Source organism: Gorilla gorilla, chromosome 7 (genome assembly GCF_029281585.2).
Source record: "Gorilla gorilla gorilla isolate KB3781 chromosome 7, NHGRI_mGorGor1-v2.1_pri, whole genome shotgun sequence".
NCBI lineage: Eukaryota > Metazoa > Chordata > Mammalia > Primates > Hominidae > Gorilla > Gorilla gorilla.
Window position 1 is genome coordinate 119,098,052 of NC_073231.2, and position 21,770 is coordinate 119,119,821.

General features: G+C 34.3%; 1 protein-coding gene across 3 annotated transcripts in view; it reads right to left on the bottom strand.

Annotated features, from left to right (window-relative positions):
• CSMD3 (CUB and Sushi multiple domains 3) overlaps positions 1 to 21,770 on the bottom strand; it is a 1,204,746-nt gene that overhangs the window by 1,024,783 nt on the left and 158,193 nt on the right. The gene's annotated exons all lie outside the window — the stretch shown is intronic.

Below are 21,770 nucleotides of genomic sequence, written 5' to 3' on the forward strand. Positions count from 1 at the left end.
CAATGTGCTCACTAGGAAAAGTTATAACTGAGTTTCTTCAGAAGTAAACAATTGGAAATATTGCATAACTTTACAATTGTCAAGAATGTATTTCCTAACAACAAAAAGTGAAGCTGATGAGTGGAGTGCAGAAACCTCGTTTAGAGCAGATTTCTATTTCTAACTGTAAAAAATAACTGGCATCAAATTAATCCATCCTACTTAAGGAGAAGTAGGATAGTTTAGCTGCAACAATTACAACTTTTACTGAAGCCACTAAAATATGTCTTAGTGATGATATTTTGGAATAACATGATGACCAAACAGACATTGCAAGTTTTAAGCAAAATACACAAGATTTTGCATTAAGTGGTTTGTAGTGTGTAGGATGGAAAGATTGGTATCATATTAGATTCTGTAGAAATGCAGGCTCCTGAGCCCCGCTCCAGATGTGTAAAATAAGAATCAGCAGTTTAGCCAGATCACCAGATAGTTCTTATAAACACTGAAGTCTGGAAAGCCCTGATTTACATGAATGTTAATAGAGGAAGGAGTGCAGGGTGTACAGAATGAGACCTTAGTTTCAATCAGCCTCTATCTACTACCATGGGCTGGTTAAGTGTTTAACAACTGGCTCTCTGGAAAAGAATAAATAAAAACAAAACGGGCCGGGCGCAGTGGCTCATGCCTGTAATCCCAGCACTTTGGGAGGCCGAGGTGGGCGGATCACGAGGTCAGGAGATCGAGACCTTCCTGGCTAACATGGTGAAACCACCTCCCTACTAAAAAAAATTCAAAAAAATTAGCCAGGCGTGGTGGCAGGCGCCTGTAGTCCCAGCTACATGGAAGGCTGAGGCAGGAGAATGGCGTGAACCCAGGAGGCGGAGTTTGCAGTGAGCCGAGATGGCACCACTGCACTCCAGCCTGGGCGACAGGGCAAGACTCTGCCTCAAAAATAAATAAATAAATAAAAATAACAAAACTGCTGGAGCTTCTGTATACCTGAACACATGAAGTTTCCTCAAGAGTGGCAAACCCAGAGATGCTCTGGAAGCTCTGTACCCTTTCCCTCATCCCTTGTCTAATCTATCTATTCATCTGGTGCTCATTAGTATCCTTTGTAATATCCTTTATAGGAAAGGAGAAAGGAGTAAACATACTTTCTCAAAGGAGAAATTTGAAATATTTGAAAAACAATGATGTATGTACAATGTCTAACTCTTTTGATACTCAACATCAGGAAATTAGATAATAACTTTCTGCAATGAGTCAGCTAAATATCCAGCCATTCTACTGTGGCAAATTAAAGCATCTCACACTGTATCAAGCGTAGAAACATAAAGTTGCTCACACCAACTTCAACAAATACACTGTTTAGTGAAACATGAGTCTTTATAAACATACTGGAATTTGAAAAAAATAACACACTGATAAGAAAAAAATTTTGTTTAATTTGCTCATTTATGTAAAGTAACACTGCCAACATACTTGATTTCAAGGTACTAACATGAAAACTCTGAATGCAGCTGGAAAAAAAGGTCAACTGCACAATTTGTTCTTTTGACCACATCTGAGTTGGCTGTAGTACACTATTATCTGTAAGTCACTATCTGCAGAATTGTTTATGACAAAATATAAAATGATATGAATTCCTCACGAAAGCTGTTTGCAATCAACTTGCTATAACTACCTACCTTGTTTTTCAATTAGATGTCTTTCCTGAATTCCAAATTGTCTCATCTCCATGTCTTTTAGTTGCTTTTATTTGTTTCTCTACCAAAATAACTATTAAAGATTTTCTGACACAAAACATAATGACCAAAACAGGATTGGTGCTTATTATATGTTTTGGAATACATTAATAGATAGACAGGACTGTATTCCATGCCATTTTTACTAGCAGAACCAGAGTATTTTCATCTTTATAAAAAGATAGTACACGAGAATATTTGCTGTTTGTTATTCTGACACTGTGGCAGAGACTGCCAGTTGTCTCCTATTGGTCTCTATCCATTTCAATCATAGCAATAGATTGTTTGGCGGGACATATTAACACTCAAAATGAAGACTACATTCTCCAGCAACCAATGTAACCAAGTTTCATGTGGCTATAATCTGGCCAATTGGATATAAGTAGAAGTGTCATAACACAGCTTCTAGGAATCTTCCTTAGGAAAGTATTTGTCCCACCTTTCTTCCCTTCATCTTCTCTGCTGCTTGATACACATATATTATTGCTATATTATGTTTTGGACTGGGAAGAAAAAGTGTCCCATCCTGGAGATGGAAGAGTAAATATTTAAATAAGCATATGTCTCAAAGGCTTAACGGAGCAGAGGAATATAACGGTTTTGATTAGGGAAGTGTTAAGAGATGACTATTATTAGAGAAAATTTAGCGGTAAAAAGGCAAGAGAGAAAGCTAGGGAACTTGTTAGGAGTCTAGTGTAGTAGTCTAGTTTGGTCCAGGGATGAGATGATAGTAGCTAGGAGTAGAGTGTTAGTGGTAAAGACCATAAGAAGTGGTAAGATTAAAAATATATTTTGATTTAATATTTTCTGATGAATTGGACATAAGCTGTTAGAATGAAAGAAGATCCCAATGTTTTTGGATGTGAACAATTAAACACATGGTGCTGCCATTTATTGAGAAAGACATGGAGATGAGACAATTTGGAATTCAGGAAAGACATCTAATTGAAAAACAAGGTAGGTAGTTATAGCAAGTTGATTGCAAAAAAAAAATGCCACCATTTCTTCATTCCATCCTGTCCTTATATGTGCCTTTGGCCATATAGCCTTGTCATGCCCTTGTGGTCTCATCCTTCTCATTTGCGACTTGCTTGAGCCAATGAGAAGTTAGTAGACTGAATCAATCAGAACTTGATAAAGGGTACATTTTCATTTTCCCATGTTTGCACTTCTGCTATAGGCATGAGAAGATGCTTAAAATAATTGTGCTAGTAGATGAGATATTGTCCTATAAGAGGCCAAGTGGATTATCCTCAGGCAGAAACATGAGTGAGTCCACACAAGATCACCAGAGTAACAGCCAATCCCCTCAGAAGCTTGAACAATAAGAACTTATTTTGAATGACTCTGAGGTTTTCTACGTCCATGGAGATAGCTAAATGAAATATATCCTCAGAGTTTCTATAATTATTTTAGAGACTGGTGTAGATTGCCCCATGTAGAACATGAGTGTAGGTAGAGATGACAGCCCCAAAACTGAGCACTATGCCATTCTAATATCTAGAAATAAAAAGCAGGAGGACTTACACAAGGAATTTAAAGAATAAAGATATATAAGGAGAAAATAAATAAAAAATGGGGCATCCTGGGAGGGAAAGCTATGAAAATGCTTTAAGGAGTGTTAAAAATGTAGAATATTTTAAAGTCTGAAAAGAGGGAGAATAATGTGAGAATTACTAAGTGGCAATAATTATACTCAAGGGTGGATAAGAGCAGTGATATGGTTTGGCTGTGTCCCCACCCAAATCTTATCTTCAATTGTAGTTCCCATAATCCCCACGTGTGGTGGTAGGGACCCAGTGGGAGGTGATTGAATCATGGGGTGATTTCTCCCATGCTATTCTCATGATAGTAAGTTCTCACCAGATCTAATGTTTTTATCAGGGATTTCCTCCTTTACTCAGCCCTCATTCTTTCTTCTGCTGCATTGTGAAGAAGGATATATGTTTCCTTCCCTTTCCACCATAATTGTAAGTTTCCAGAGCCCTCCCTAGCCCTGTAGAACTGTGAGTCAACTAAACCTCTTTCCTTTGTAAGTTACCCAGTCTCAAGTATGTCCTTGTAACAGTATGAGAATGGACTAATACAGGCAGGATTGAATGAAGAAATGGTGGCCTGTTTTGCAGTCAACTTACTATAACTACCTACCTTGTTTTCTAATCCTATGCCATTCCTGAATCCAAGTTGTCTCATCCCCATGTCTTTCTCAATAAATGGCAACACGTTTTGTTCAGTTATTCATGTTCAAACCTTCATAAATATAACAAATTCCAGTTCTTGGAGTTCCTCTCCTGTAAAAAGTCACTATGTGTGGGGGTATCATCAGCTCTCTACTGATTGCTTTGTGGAAATTGAGGCTCTGGGAACCCAAACAAGTTTGAAACTCTGGCTATTTCTATGGCTGCATATTAAAAAGGTCTTTGTCCTTGTCTCAGTTTTGTGCATTCTGTGACATGTTAACTTGTTAACTCTCAAGAATGATAAAATCTCCAAATCCTTTTTTTCTTTTACTTTAAGTTCTGGGATACTTGTGCAGAATGTGCAGGTTTGTTACATAGGTATCCATGTGCCATGGTAGTTTGCTGCACCTATCAATTCGCCATCTAGATTTTAAGCCCCACATGCATTAGGTATTTGTCCTAATGCTCTCCCTCCCCTTGCCCCCTACCCCTCCACAGGCCCCAGTGTGTGATGTTCCCTTCCCTGTGTCCATGTGTTCTCATTTTCAACTCCCATTTATGAGTGAGAACATGCGGTGTTTGGTTTTCTGTTCCTGTGTTAGTTTGCTGAGAATGATGGCTTCCAGCTTCATCCATGTCCCTACAAAGGACCTGAACTCATTCTTTTTTATGGTTGCATAGTATTCCATGGTGTATATGTGCCACATTTTCTTTATCCAGTCTATCACTGATGGGCATTTGGGTTGGTTCCAAGTCTTTGCTATTGTAAACAGTACTTCAAGAAACACACATGTGCATGTGTCTTTACAGTGGAATGGAAATCTCTGAATCTTTACAGTTCTTGACAATAAGTGAAGTATATACAGATGGGGCAAGTTCTTGATAAAAGTATGAAGTATATACAGATTGGTCCATAGTGTCTATTTCTTTGTCAATATGGAATGAAACATGATATTTAATTAAACTTACTAAAATAATAATCTGTTATAGTTTATAACTGTTACTTTTGGTTCCAGGTATCATCTCTTATGGCCATAATGTCTGCACAAAATGTTCGTTTGCTTCAGGGACTTCATAATTATCAATAAAGTTCTTATGAATTTTTGTTTATGCAATTACTTAAGGGACTCTAATTAGCATGTATTTTTTAGTTAATTTCTGTGTAAGCCTTGTCATTCTTCCATTGTGCCCTCTTTTTAAATGAATTGGTCTGTCTCTAGCATTGACCTTTATCTCAGAGCTGCAACTCTTCAGTGAACTACCTCCCTTAGCCTCTGTGAGGGTTTTAATTTTGCAACTGGAAGAGCTTTGCGTGTGTGTGTGCATGTGTGATAAGTGTCACTTCTTCCCTTGGTTCAAGCTGAAAATTATTTACATCATTGGCAACACTGTGATTTCTGGGAAGCCCCAGTTAAGGGTGCCATTTCTTAAATTCTTCAGTCCAAACACATTTGCTTATTTCAACAACCCTCTAAAAAATACAAAATAAATATTGGAATATTGTTCCTTTTGACAAAATGGAGATTGAAAGACACCTCCAAACATTATAGTATACATGGGCATATTCATTATATTTAAAATATATGGTAGAACAGAAAAGATACTAGCTAACATATATGAAATGCTGCTTACATGCCAAGTATTGCTCTGTGGATGCTGTATCATTTGCTCCCCTTCCTTATCTTCAAAATAACCTTGTAGAATCATTATTATATTTCCCACTTCACATTTTGAAGAATTTACAGTATCTGAGTGATAAAGCCAGCATTAAAGGTCATGTCTTTTGACACCCTGTTAGCATATTTGTGATTCTTCTATTACCATATATGTCTTACAAAGAATATATATTTAGAAGATGCATTTATATTACAATGTGGCCATCTTGACAAATAAAGCCATTTGAAGCGTAATATATGATTATGATTGAAATGTTTGTAACCTATAAGAGGAAGTATAAAGATACACTATTTTTGCTCCCAAAATTTATTTACTAAAATAAGTTTGAGGAAAAATATGAAGAATACATTGAGTATATATTTTTAGGTAAAGCAAAGTCCATTATGTTAATTATAAAATGCATCTTTTAATCTTCTATTCTTTGTCTTTGTACATACTTGTTTTGAATTATCTAAATAAGTCACTCAACATAATATGGTAGGCATAATTCCACTATTGGCTCCAAGATTTCCACTCCTTCCCCATGAGTGCAGATGGAATTATGCAGGTAATATAATAGTTGTTCCTTTGATTAGGTAAAGCTATATTACAAAAGGTGATTGAAGAGTCACTCTTATGACTACATTATGCTGTATAAAACTCTTTTTAGCCAACTAAAGAGGGACATAAATATAGAGATATATTCCTGCTCTGCTGAAAGAAAGCCATGTTGTCAACGGTCTTTGAGAAAGTCATGGATAGGAACCAAAGGGAGCCTCTAAAAGGTAAGAAAATTTTCCAGTCAATAGCTAGCAAGAAAATAGAGTCATCAATAATACAATTGCAAGAAAATAAACTCTATCAGCAATCAGCATGGTTGAAAGAGGACCCTGAGTCTTAGACATGAATCACAGAGCTGCCAATGCCTGGACTGAAGCCTTTTAAGACCTGAGCTAAGAACCTAGCTGGCTGCAGCTCAGACTTCTAACCTACAAAACTACAAGACTGTAAACTTGTTGTATTAATCCTCTAAATTGTGGTCGTTTGTTATGCAGCAATATAAAACCAATATACATGAGAATGATCATTTTTTAAAGATTTATTTTAATATCCCTAGGCAAATTAAATGCTATGGTCTGTCCACAGGGAAAGGCACAATATAATACTGTATAAAGGATAGTGAGTGAAGACTTGTGCTTGTCAGTTACGACCAAAAGAGCACACTGCCAGAGATCTCTTTGTAACATGTGAAATAAAGTCTTCAACTGAAAGCACAGTGAAAGAACCAACAATATTGATAAGTGCCTTCAAAGATGACAGGCAGTCAAAGAAATTATTATAACTGCAAATGAATATAAAGAAAACAATTTAGAAGAAAGATCAATTATTTTTACTACATACTTGGAAATACCATCATTACTGTAATCATTAAATAAAAAGAACAATAACTAATCAATATTTAGTTTTCTGAATAAGTCTAAAGTCCCACAACCAGTGCTTTGAGGTCAATTCACATTTCCTGACAAAAGAAAACATCATATCCTTCAAAATGTATTATTAATCACTATTGCTCAGCTTCTTGCATTCCTTTAAATTTTACATCATCGATTTCCCATTTACTTTAGCCTGTTATTATGACTTTGCAAGAACTAAAATTATACTCCCCTCAACCTATGACCAAATGAAAAAGACTTTTGGGCGCTTCTTTTTTTCTGGTGTTCTATTAATTAAGATTTTGATAGCAACTTCTCACACTTGGTAGCATTAAAATTCACTTGAACATATATGATTAAAAGAACATATAAAATCTGAAGAATATTCTAGATAAAATCAACATATGATACTGTATAAGAAATTTCTTTTTTGGTATATTGAAAACATTTTACAAACTATCTTGTCCTTTGTGATACCAGGTTAATAATTATCAGTGTTAAAGCTGATAATTATTATTTCAAGTACTGAGAAAATGAAATTTGTGGCTATTATTTTATTCATGCTGAAAATTTTATCTAGCATAGTATAATATATAGCCATCATATTAAAATAATTGAGACTTATTATTGCTATTGCAGTATTTGATTTGTACATTTTACTTTATTTTTTCTGATACTTAAAATGATATAGTAAAGAGAATAATTATCTTAATAAGGAAGAATTCATTTCAAGTTTATTTTTTATGATGTACCACAATATTTAGCATCAAATAATAGTATAAAATTATTTTTTTTCAGTTTACTAAATTTTGGGAAGGGGAAATTAAATTCTCATATTAATTTCTAAAGCAAGCTCATAGTGTAACTTTATACCACTATTTTTGCACTATCAATTATAACAACTATTACTCTGTATGGCCTTTGAGTGAAAAATAGCAAAATACCTTTTACATATAATTAGAATCTGAAATAATCACTCTATCAAACTTCATTCTTACATACTTATCAAAATGATAAATTATAGCAGTTGATAAGTATAACATATTCAACTATTTTATATATATATATATGAAGGAAATTCATTGTGAAACACGATTACATAATAAGTTTGATCACTTTATCTCTGGAGAATAAAATAATCCTTTTATGCCATCCCATCTTTTTCACATGAAGCACAAAGCTTATGTAGGTCATATATCACTAACTTAAGCAATTTTTCATTCTCAGCTTGTTTTTCTTTTTGTGCTACATAAGCAATTTTGTATTTTTGAAATGCTTCAAAAAATAACTAACCTAAGAAAGTAAATCTTTTTAAACAAAGAAATATTCATTAAAATCATAAATAATTTTGTCTATTTTTAATTATTTAAAAAATAAAAGGCTATTTTCCCTAAACCTTAATTATTTAATGTAAATATGTATGAATATCACAAATTCTAAGTGATTAAATATAGCTCATGTCTGCCTTTTAACACAAACACATTCACTGGAGTTTTAATTCCTTAAAGTAGGAGATGTATTAAACCATTCCTCATTATTAATCAATTTTTCTGTTAGATGGTCTGTATATCAGCTGAGTTTAACAAGCATTTATTAAGTGCTTGGAACATGCGAGGAATATGTTGAAACCAGAGGCAGGTACACAAAATGAGTAAAACATGTTCTATACTTGTAAACTTCTCACAGCCTACTGTGAGTGAAAAATCCAAAATGATTTTTTATACATGTTGCTAAACGTGTCATATCTGTCAAGTGCTATAATTTATCATTTTAATATGCATGCTAGAATTGTTTAATTGAGACAAGGTATGGACACATCTGAGCATAGAGAGAAAGAGCATTCAAAAATCTATGATTTTTTGAAGGTAACCAAGGCCTGCATAATGTCTGGAAAGATAAGTATGTGAGCCAATAAGTGAAGTGTGTGCAGGGTGTTCTGAGCAGAAACAAAAAAAAATAGCCTGGGTTAAGATTGGGTAATTCAAATAATACAGTATATGTATTAACAAAAGTTTGATATGCATTAATAGTGTTAATTCAATTGTTTTATAAATTGAAGTAAACCCTGGCTAGAAACGAAGCTGGAGGGATAGGTAGTTGTACAGGTTGTGTATGCTACACTAAGCTAAAATGGGGGTGGATAAAATATTACTGCTTAATGTCTAAAAGCATCTATAGTATTGCTAATCTGTTGAAACTTTCTTCTTAATACAGTAAAAGTGATTTATACCTTCCTGGATAAAATATGTAAAATGACTAGAAAATTAATAAATTATTGTTTATATCTAGCCAAATCTGAATATTCATTGTAAGAGTTTATTTTGAAGATTATATTTAAATAATAAACTGATTTGTGTTATTCTCTAGATTAGGATTTTGAACATTTACAACTGCTTAGAAGGTAGAGAGATACTCATGATTTAGCTAAAAAGTCACTTGTGGATTAGGGTGTTTCCATGACTAACTAGGTTGACTTTATGGGCCTCTAAAGACAAAAGATTCGAATTTGACCAAAAGACAAAGGTCAAGGTCTTTGCAGGTATGACATTTCCTCGTATTCTGTTTTTTGAAATATAGTAACTCTCATTTATTCTTAGAAGTATTTAAGAATGAAAATCCATTAACTTTTTATGAACCTGACCTAAATTTATTCTTAGCAAACTGTTTAATAAATGGAATTTTATAACATAATCTTATCTTACTAAAATCCAACTGTTTTGCCAGAAGCATAATCGACTTGATTCTAAATTGTAAGCTCTCCATTAAATTTCATGATACCACCACTTAGATTTTTAAAGCTTAGTAGTTGAAAATAACCCCTAAACTTAAAAAAAAAAAACTAAAGTAATTTAATGCTCTCAAGGATAAATTTCTAATAAACATGTTTGACAGAGAACTAAATAGAATGGCAAATAGTAAAACTATCCTTTTATATGTCATTATTTTAAAAAGACAAAGATTATATAAGTCATGCATAATATTTGCAAGGGTGTATTTTGCATTTTATGTTACCTATTGTTTTAATATACATTCTTGTTTAAGCAATGTTTTTTGTTCTAAATTATATTTTCTCATATCCATTTAAATCTAAGTGGAATCACAGCTAACAGTTCTAAATTAAATTTCTAAAATGTATACAGTTCTCAAATGTAAGACATTTAAATACATTTTTTATAGTAAGTGCTTCGTTAAATTATTGGTCTTTACTATTTCTCATGTAATTTTGTAGGGTGGGATAATCCATGTAAAATAGCTGTGAATGGCACATATAAATAATTTAATAAATGTTTCTTAGTAGTAGTGTTATTAGCCACATTTTTATATTTCTGAATTAAAATGTGAGAATGATTTATTAGCAAATTTGCTAAATGTGAGCATTTTTTCTATAATGTTTTAATTACTTAGTAATACACATCGACAATCATAGAATAGTAAGTACCTTGTGTTTGAAGTGGTTTTCAATGTATATTATTTATTTGCCAATACTTCATCCAACAGTGAACTAACATGTCCAGAATACAAAACGAACTCAAACAACACAACAGGAGAAACATGAATAATTTCATTAAAACATGGGCAAAGGACACAAATAGACATTTCTCAAAAGAAGACATACAAACTGCTAACAGGTATATGAAAAAAATTTCAACATCACTAATAATCAGAGAAATACAAATGAAAATTCCAATGAGATATCACTTGTCCCAATCAGAATTATTATTGTTAAAAAGGCAAATAGTATCAGATGTGCAATGATGTGGAGAAATGGGAACTCTTATACGCTGTTGGTAGGAATGGGTACTAGTACAGCCACTATAGAAAACAGTATGGAGCTTTCTTAAAAAACTAAAAATAAAATTACCATTTCACAGAAATTCCAGTACAGAAATTTCTTTTTACAGAAAGAAAAAGAAATCAATATATCAAAGGAATTCCTGCACTAACATGGTTACTGCAGCACTATTCACAATAGGAAATATATGGAATTAACCGAAGTGTCCATCAACAGACGAACAGATAAAGAAAACACACACAATGGAATACTATTTGACCATAAAAAAGAGTTAAGTCATGCCATTTGCAGCAACATCGATGGAAGTGGAGGTCAGTATCTTAAGTGAAATAAGCCAAGCACAAATAGACAAATATTGCATCTTTTCACTTATATGTGGGATCTAAGATATTTGATCAAATGAGGTAGATGGTGGGAAGATAGAAAACAGAAACTTGGAAGGGTGAATGGGGAAGAGGGGGAGGGTGAAGAGAAGTGGGTTAAAGGGTACAAACTTAAGTTAGATAGAAGGAATAAATTCAATGTTTGATAACCGAGTAGGGTGAATATAGTTAACAAAGTTGTATTGTACCCAGATGATGGCCACCCTAAATATCTGACTCAATCACTACATATTTTATACAAGTTGCAAGATTTCACATGTATCTCATGAATCTGCACAAATAAAAAATAAAGAAAATGCAAAACTATACAAAAAGACTATAATTTTACTGATTATATAACTGTTCCTGATAATTATATTGTCTAACTGATACATGTCAAAATTATTTAGCTCATCCCAGATCTTAAGATAATCATTATAAATGATATATTAAATAATATATACATATAATTACATATACATATACATTCCTCTAAATGCTTGAACTATATTACCATATTTCCATAATAAATGATTCCTAAGATGGTAAGATATTCCATGGTAGGTTCTCATATACTCTTTCACCTATAAAAAGTGACTATGCATCTGTCAAAGAAAAATTTAAAAGGATTCTATATTACAAAATAACTTTTATCAGAAACTAGAATGCATTTAGAATGTTGCTTGGCAGGTCTAGAAAGACTTAAGAGCACTCCCCACCCTTTGTTCCACAGAACACATATCTCATCAATTGCACCTTGATCAAATTTTGACAAATGGTTATATGACTATTAAACTTAGTATAAGTTAATATTTTTTCAACTTTATTGTTTCTCAGAAGAACTTTTTACTCATTTGGCTCTTTATAACAATAAAACATATAAAACCAAAGTTCTGTGAAACAAACTTTGGGAAATTCAAGTGTATGGTAGAAATTCAGAAATTCAAGTGTATGGCAGACATAATAAGGAAAACTAGAGATATATGCAACTAGATATTCATTAGAAAATTTTTCTGCAGAAATTTAATAGTTCACAGATTCGACTGCAAGAAGTTTCAGAGTAAAGGGTCTCCAATACATAATTAAAGGCCCTTAAACTCTAGCAATATTTAAGAAACAGGAATATCAACTTCCACAGTTTTAAAGTAAATGGGCTAAAGAAAGCTAAAATAAAGTTTGAAAATGGAGAAATTCATCTCTGAAGATCCCAGACTGACTTAATCAATTGTTTATTCCACATTTGAGATATTAAGTAGAACTTCATGATAGTTCAATGCCACTAATAGAAAAAATGTGGCATATGCATAGCTTTTATAGTCAAGAGGTCACCCATTCCTTTGGATATAATTTGATCCAATTAAAAATTCAGATATATTTTATACGTGATATTATATAGGGAATCAACAGAACCCTGAATGAAAGAATAAAATAATTAGTTTTTAGGAGTTAGGGCAAAAGCTATCATGAATTTTAGTCCTTTTACTACAATTAATGCTGGAATCCAAGATAATTGCAAAATATAAATGTCAAAATGGTTTGTAAAATAAATGTGTTTAATACATATATCAATAATAAAGATTTTCTTTAATTCTTTTGAGTAGCTTTGTAAAATTAACAATTTAATAAAATTTTTAGCACCTGTTATGATTTGGCTCTGTGTCCCCACCCAAATCATGGGTAAACTCCTATTCACATTTGCTTCAAAGAGAATAAAATACCTAGGAATCTAACTTACAAGGGACGTGAAGGACCTCTTCAAGGAGAACTACAAACCACTGCTCAAGGAAATAAAAGAGGATACAAACAAATTGAAGAATATTCCATGCTCATGGATAGGAAGAATCAATAGTGTGACAATGGTCATACTGCCCAAGGTAATTTATAGATTCAGCACCATCCCCATCAAGCTACCAATGACTTTCTTCACAGAATTGAAAAAACGATATTAAAGTTCATATGGAACCAAAAAAGAGCCCGCATCGCCAAGTCGATCCTAAGCCAAAAGAACAAAGCTGGAGGCATCACACTACCTGACTTCAAACTACACTACAACGCTACAGTAACCAAAACAGCATGGTACTGGTACCAAAAGAGAAATATAGACCAATGGAACAGAACAGAGCCCTCAGAAATAATACCACACATCTACAACCATCTGATCTTTGACAAACCTGACAAAAAAGAAGAAATGGGGAAAGGATTCCCTATTAAACAAATGGTGCTGGGAAAACTGGCTAGCCATATGTAGAAAGCTGAAACTGGATCCCTTCCTCATACCTTATACAAAAATTAATTCAATATGGATTAAAGACTTAAATATTAGACCTAAAACCATAAAAACCCTAGAAGAAAACCTAGGCAATACCATTCAGGACATAGGCATGGGCAAGGACTTCATGTCTAAAACACCAAAAGCAATGGCAACAAAAGCCAAAATTGACAAATGGGATCTAATTAAACTAAAGAGCTTCTGCACAGCAAAAGAAACTACCATCACAGTGAACAGGCAACCTACAGAATGGGAGAAAATTTTTGCAATCTACTCATCTGACAAAGGGCCCATCTCACACCAGTTAGAATGGCGATCATTAAAAAGTCAGGAAACAACAGGTGCTGGAGATGATGTGAAGAAAGAGGAACACTTTTACACTGTTGGTGGGACTGTAAACTAGTTCAACCATTGTGTAAGATAGTGTGGTGGTTCCTCATGGATCTAGAACTAGAAATACCATTTGACCCAGCCATCCCATTACTGGGTATATACCCAAAGGATTATAAGTCATGCTGCTATAAAGACACATGCACACGTATGTTTATTGCGGCACTACTCACAATAGCAAAGACTTGGAACAAATCCAAATGTCCAACAATGATAGACTGGATTAAGAAAATGTGGCACATATACACATGGAATACTATGCAGCCATAAAAAATGATGAGTTCATGTCCTTTGTAGGGACATGGATGAAGCTGGAAACCATCACTCTCAGCAAACTATCGCAAGGACAAAATACCAAACACCGCATGTTCTCACTAATAGGTGGGAATTGAACAATGACAACACTTGGACACAGGAAGGAGGACATCACACACCGGGGCCTGTTGTGGGGTGGGGGGAGGGGGGAGGGATAGCATTAGGAGATATACCTAATGTAAATGACAAGTTAATGGATTGCAGCACACCAACATGGTACATGTATACATATGTAACAAACTTGCACGTTGTGCACATGTACCCTAGAACTTAAAGTATAATAAAAAAGCATTAAAAAAAAAACTGGTGGCATTTTGCACCTGCCCTTGAGATGTGTGGAACTTTGCACTTCAGAGGGATATTTTAGGGTATCTGGTAGAAGAAATTTCTAAGCAGCAAATCATCCAAGAGGTGACTTGGGTGCTGTTAAAAGTATTCTGTTTTAAAACGGAAACAGAGCAAAAAAGTTCAGAAAATTTGCAGCCTGATGATGCAGTAGAAAACAAAAACCCATTTTTTTAGGGAGAAATTCAAGCTGGCTGAAGAAATTTGCATAAGTAACAAGGCACTTAATGTTAATCCCCAAGACAATGGGGAAAATGTCTCCAGGGCATGTCATAGGTCTTTATGGCAGCCCGTCCCATTACAGACCTGGAAGCCTAGGGGAAAAAAATGGTTTCTTGGACTGGGCCCAGGGTCCTCATGCTGTATGCAGCCTAGGGACTTGGTGCTCTGTGTCCCAGCTGCTCCAGCTGTTGCTAAAAGGGGCCAAGGTACAGCTCGGCCATGGTTTCAGAGGGTGCAAGCCTCAAACCTTGGCAGCTTACATGTGATGTTGAGCCTGCGGGTGAACAGAAGCCAAGAATTAAGATTTGGGGACCTCCATCTATATTTCAGAAGATGTATGGAAATGCCTGGATGCCTAGGCAAAAGTTTGCTGCAGGGGTGGGGCCCTCATGGATAACTTACGCTAGGGCAGTGTGGAAGGGAAATGTGGGATTGGAGCCCTCACACAGAGTTCCTACTGGGGCACCACTTAGTGAGCTGTGAGAAGAGGGCCACCATCCTCCAGACCACAGAATGGTAGATCCACCTATAACTTGTACCTTGTGCCTGGAAAAGCTGCAGACACTCAATGCCAGCCAGTGAAAGCAACCAGGAGTGGTGCTATACCCTGCAAAGCCACAGGGTCAGAGCTGCCCAAAACTATGGGAACCTGCCTCTTTCATCAGCTTGACCTGGATGTGAGACATGGAGTCAAACGAGATCATTTTCGAACTTTCAAATTTGCCCCGCTGGATTTCAGACTTGCATGGGCCCTGTAACCCCTTTGTTATGGACAATTTCTCCCATTTGGAATGGCTGTATTTTTTCAATACCTGTACCCCCATTGTATCTAGGAAATAACTAGCTTGCTTTTGATTTTATGGGCTCATAGGTGCAAGGGACTTACCTTGTTTCAGATGTGACTTTGGACTGTGGACTTCTGGGTTAATGCTGAAATGAGTTAAGACTTTCGGGGATGCTTGGGAAGGCAGGATTGATTTTGAAATATGAGGACGTGAGGTTCGGAGGGGCAAAGGGCAGAATGATATGGTTTGTCTCTGTGTCTTCACCCAAATCTCATCTTGAATTGTACTCCCATAATTCCCATGTATTGTGGGAGGGACCCAGTGGGGGATAATTTAAATCATGGGAGCAGTTTCCCCCATACTGTTCTTGTGGTAGTGAATAAGTCTTATGAGATTTGATGGTTTTATCAGGGGTTTCTGCTTTTGCAATTTCATTTTTCTCTTGCCAGCACCATGTAAGAAGTGTGTTTTGCCTTCTGCCATGATTCTGAGGCCTCCCCAGCCATGTGGAACAACTGTAAGTCCAATTAAACCTCCTTTTTTCCCCAGTATTGGGTATGTCTTTATCAGCAGCATTAAAATGGACTAATACATAACCTATTCAATTACATCTAAAATATTTTATTGAAAGAATATCTAATACGGAACATATTTCCACAAATCTGGAACTATTTTCATTCTACTTATATATTGTAAAACATATTGAAGTAGAGGGAAGAATGATTGTTACCAGAGGCTGGGAAGGGTGGTGGGGAAGGAGGAATAAACAGGGGTTGGTTCATGGGTAAAAATGTAGTTAGACAGAAGGAATAAGATTTAATGTTCAATAGCATAATAGGGATAATATAGTTAACAATAATTTATTGTATATAAATTCTAAAATAACTAGTGAAGTGAATTTGCAATGTTTCCAACACAAAGAGAAGATAAATGTTTGAGGTGATAGATATCCCAATTACTCTTATTTGATCATTACAACTTGTATGATTGTATGACAATACCACATATACCCTATAAATATGTATAATTATTATTATAAAAATAAAAATAAATTTTGTTTAAATAAAACATTTTCTTGATTATTGAGATCCCACTCATAGGATATGTGAATTTAAGTGACTTCTAACTTCACATTTTAAGTTAGTTTCCTTCGTCTAACGCTAAACATTTTGAATACATTAAAAAAAAAACCTCAGCTCTAATAAAATTAGCAGGATTATGTACTATAGGGTCCCCTTGTTATATGTGACTTTGCTTTTTGTGGTTTCAGTTACCATTGATAACCAAGATCAGAAAATATTAATTTAAAAATTCCAGAAATAAACAATTCAAGGTTTAAACTACAGGCCACTCTAAGTAGCATGATAAAATCTATGAGCACTCTATTCTGTTCTGCCCCACCCATCCCTTTGCCAAGCTGTATATGCTACCTGCCTATTAGATACTTATTTGTGGTCTCAGTTATCAGATTGAGAAAACATACTACTGTATATATGGTTTGGTACTATCCACAATTTCAGGCATCCACTGGAAGCCTTGGAGTGTATCCCTCACAGATAAAGGACAATGGGACTATTCTACTGTCAATGAGTATTTAAGAAATATAGCCTACCCTGATTTAATGGATCTCATTTGTAGTGTTTTCTGATATCTGACAGAATTTCACTAAACTATTACATTGTATTATATGTTGATTAATCTTTTGTATTTAGGATAAACTATCAGGTATAGCTAATACACAGAAATATTTCTACTTAGAAACATTCATAATGATGTTTTATATTTTAACTGAATTATTTTCCTGTCTTATAAATTGGTAGCAATTGCCTAGAGCTAAATAAAATATAAGAATAAGTGAAAGTAACAGGTTTTTGAAACTTGAGAAGCAAAAGAAATCATAGAAAATGTAAAGAATTTAATAGCGGTCTTTATTAAATATTTTTGTAATTTGACAAAATATAAATATACTTTACATTTCTAAATAAAGCATAAAGTTTTTACATTTTGAAAATCATTTCAATATAAAAATTTCAAATGTATAGAATGATTCCAAGCACACAGAATTGCTAAATTATTAATATATTGTTTTTTTGCTATTAATGGATACTATATGGAATTTAAGATGAAATATTTGCCTAAAGAATATAAATTTAATGTATCAAGGGATCTAGAAAATTAATTTTAAATAATATTTTAAATTGGTCTGCACTCTAGTAGGAAAGTAAAGACTATATAACTCATTCTGGATAATTTAGCAATACTAAAGGAAAAGGTGAGAACTGGTTCATGGACCAGCGTGCTTTGGTAAACAATTTCTTACTTGTCCACGATGAAGTATAGAAATCAAGAGTAAGCATTTAAGCACTTTCAAGCAAATTGACATCGGTGCAACATTTCCTCCATTAGCTTTTATTTTACAAAAGTATTGGTGTGCAATTACAGATACCTATTGGTCTTTCATCATAGACAGTTTGAAAAATGTAGAGAGTGAATAAGTAGAACTTCTCCTACTTTACCTTCTCCTCTGCAAGTTAAATCAATTTCAATACGCTAAATTGTCTTGAAAGATCTCATAGTAGTTACAGCACATTACCTTAACTGAGAATAATGTGTTTGTTCATTAGCTTGATGACCTTTACTCACCTAATAATGATTTTTAAAGAAATATATTTGTAACATTAAGTCATTAATCACATTCAGCTACACACACACACAGAGAGAGAGAGACAGAGAAAGAAAAAAAGGAAGGAAGCAGGGAGGGAGGGAGGGAGGGAGGGAGGCAGGGAAAGAAAGAGAGAGAGAGAATGTGTGATTACTTCAATAGCTCTTGCTAAAAGAACAGACCATAAAAATAGCCTTTTTAAAAAAGCATATTAACTCCATTATAGAAATTTGTACAAATATACTGTATGTCCCCATAGAATTGAAATGCTTATACATAAAGTACTCTTTTAATCACCATCATGATATTATCAATATTGTAATTCATATGTATAGACTGTTTATTATGTTAGATCCTATTCTAGGCACTCTATATTATTTTTTTCCTCACAACACTATGAAGTAGGGAGAATTATTATCTCAATTTTACAGATGAAGACAATGAGATTTAGATACATTATCTTCTCCAGAATAATTCTCTTTGCAGTATACCAGTTGAACAAATATCTTTCTTAGCTTTTATTATACACCAGATTAGTTTGGTCTGGTTTAGTCCTCTTTCCAGGGAGAGAAAGATAGAATTTACAATCTCAGTAGGCATAAGAATCAGTGAGTCTCTTATTACAATGCATATTCCAGGGCTCCACGGCAGAGTCTGACTCAGAATATGTAAGTGGGGCCAAGAATTCTAGATTTTAATACAGTCTCCAGATAAAGCTGATGCATGTGGTTCAGTGTTGACAATTTGAGAAACACAGATCAATGAATAACATTAGTAATAAATACGAGTCTCATAAATACTAATACACAAGGACAAAGTCTTAGGAAAGTTTTTTAAAAATAGTAAACGATTATATAGAGGATGAAATAAAAAGAAATGAGATTTACACATTAGGATTGTCTTGAAAAATATTTTTAAAAATACAGGTAAGAAACCAGGAGCAGTGACTCTTGCTTGTAACCCCAGTGCTTTGAGAGATAGAGGCAGGAAAATCGCTAGAAGCCAGGGGTTTAGGACAAGCCAGGGCAACACAGTGAGACTCCTATCTCAAAAATATAAAAATTAAATTAAATTTAAAAATACAGGCATAATACTTGAGAAGATGTCCAGGTTAGTAGATCTATTTTACTGTATCATACACAGGGCAAGAGTTGTAATTTGAGGTAATTGCAGAAAAAAAACTGGATCCAAATGCAGGGGAGTGGGAGACAGATTTTGTAATTCCAAGATAAGATTTCCGAGCTTCACAATATGCCAGTTGGCCCTGGCAGTATCACTGGCTACAGTTAAATATAGAAATGCTAGCAGCTACTCCCTCTGGATCATGTTACATAGACTTAAGCATGAAATCGTAGGCCAAATAATGCCCCTCTACCTCCCCAAAAACGTATCTCTGGAACTTGCACATACGTCATGTTACATGGCCAAAAAGCCTTTGAAGATATGATTAAGGTTAAGGACTTTATGATGCGGAGATTAGCATTCATTATCCAGATGGGCCCAAGCCAATCACACGGACTTTAAAAGCTGAGAAATTTCTTCACCTGGAGTATAAGATGTGTGGAGGGAGAAAGTAGCAGACAGATGCATCAGAGGGGAAATCAAAGATTCCAAGGTGAGGAGGATTCCTTTTACCAGTTGCTGGCTCTAAGGTATGAGGCCTCTACGTGAAGAGGAGAGAAAGCCTTAGGAGCTATGGGCAGCCCCCAGCTGACAGCCAGAAGGAAACAGGTATCATGGTCCTACAAACTTGAAGAACTGGATCTTGCTAACAACCAGAATACACCAGAAAGTAGATTTTTCCCAAAACCTTTGGATACAAACCCAGCCCACCGAAATTTTTATTTTAGCCTTGTGGGACTCCAAACAGAGGAATCAGCAAAGAACACCAGGACTTTTCATTTATAAAACTGAGATAGTTTTTTAAAATTATTTTAAGATGTTAAATTGAAAACTAATATGCATTGAACAAGATACTGTGAATCAATACCTGAAGACTTTGCAGCATGATAACCAATCCTTGAGTACTACCTGAATGTCAAGTATCCTATGTTTTAAGTCAGCACATGCCAAACATACATTTAAATGTCAAAAATATATGAATCTATTTTCCCTTAAGTGAAAAAGATGGACAGAAATTTAATGTGGTATATGTAGAAACAATTGGGAGCTATGAAAATATTTTTTAGTATGAGTTCATGAAACCTGACAGCCAAACCAAAAAGCATGCCAACCTCATAATTCACAAGTACATTTTTAATATATTTAGTACTTCCTGAAAGCTTAAACTAATCTAAAAATATCTTTATATTTTGATGAACAGAATACAGGTTTTTTATTAAGAGCGCTTAGCACAAAATAATTGCATTACTAACTTCTTCTTCAGTATTGCCAAAATTATACCTTAAAATTAAACCTTTGTGGTTATAGTCTTTTAAACTACGAATTAAGTTGCCAGGATAAAGAATATTCAACTATTGTGAGAGCTCCTTAGAAAAACAATGATTATTACTATCACCATGGAGGAAATTAAGTCTTGGAATTTATCCTCCCTTGCTACACAAAAGACAGTTCAGAAAAGTATTAGGTAGAAAATAATGTTCAAAACTGCTGCTATCTGACATTATTTAGGATATAAAACAGACAAAGGACTTTTACTAAATTATTAGCCAGAGGATTTTTTTTCTAGTGAGAAATACTGTACTAGAATTAGTGTTTAGTTTAAGACATTCCCCTACATGCAAGATGTTAACATTTATACTGAAACAATTCTATTTAATATGTGATTGTTTTCTTTAAACACATTATATTTTGAATTATTATATGGTTTAGAAATTAATTGCCCTTGCTATGGTATTTATGTATCTCTTTATGATAATGTTAGACCTGATGTGATAAATTCTGTAATATGGTCCTGGGGAGATGAATTGAAATCTGATACACTATCCCTATGGGGAAGAAAAGGACTCTTTCCTAAATTAGATGGAAATTTTATTGTCAAATCACATAGATAAGAAATGATAAGTCCATGATTTCTATCTGAAACCTTCAAGAACAAATTATTTTTGCCATCAGAATTATTTTTGCTAGCACATTTTTTAAAAAGCAGAGCATGTAGATTCTGTGCCTTTAAACACTCTGAGTAGAGCCTGGGCACCATCCCATTATCAAACGATATTTTCCTAGTGATATGTATGAGTATCCACACTAAGTGTGATAAATAAAGATCATAAATGTCCTCTATTCATTTGGCATCAGGTTTTGATGCCAACTGAGTTTGTACCAAACTTCTAGCAAAAGAAGAAACACAACCTTCAGTTTTGAGAAATATTTAGTTGTCCTCTTCCTGGTTTAAGGGATTATTGATCTTATTCCTGGAAAGGCTGTTTCAGGAGTAGACGTCAACTCTTGTCTCTTTGTGGACTTTTTCTCTTGACTCTAACTTTCAGAGAAGACAGATTACTAGTTTACTTTCTGGTAGACTGGCACAGCACAAGGGACTGTAGGGTAGGGTCTGTGATGCCTGACACACAAATCAGGTCTAGAGTCCTATTACTCTCACATTTAATTCCGTTTTGTTAATTCGTAACCCTGTAGCAATTTAATGGTCTCACATAGTGATATAAAA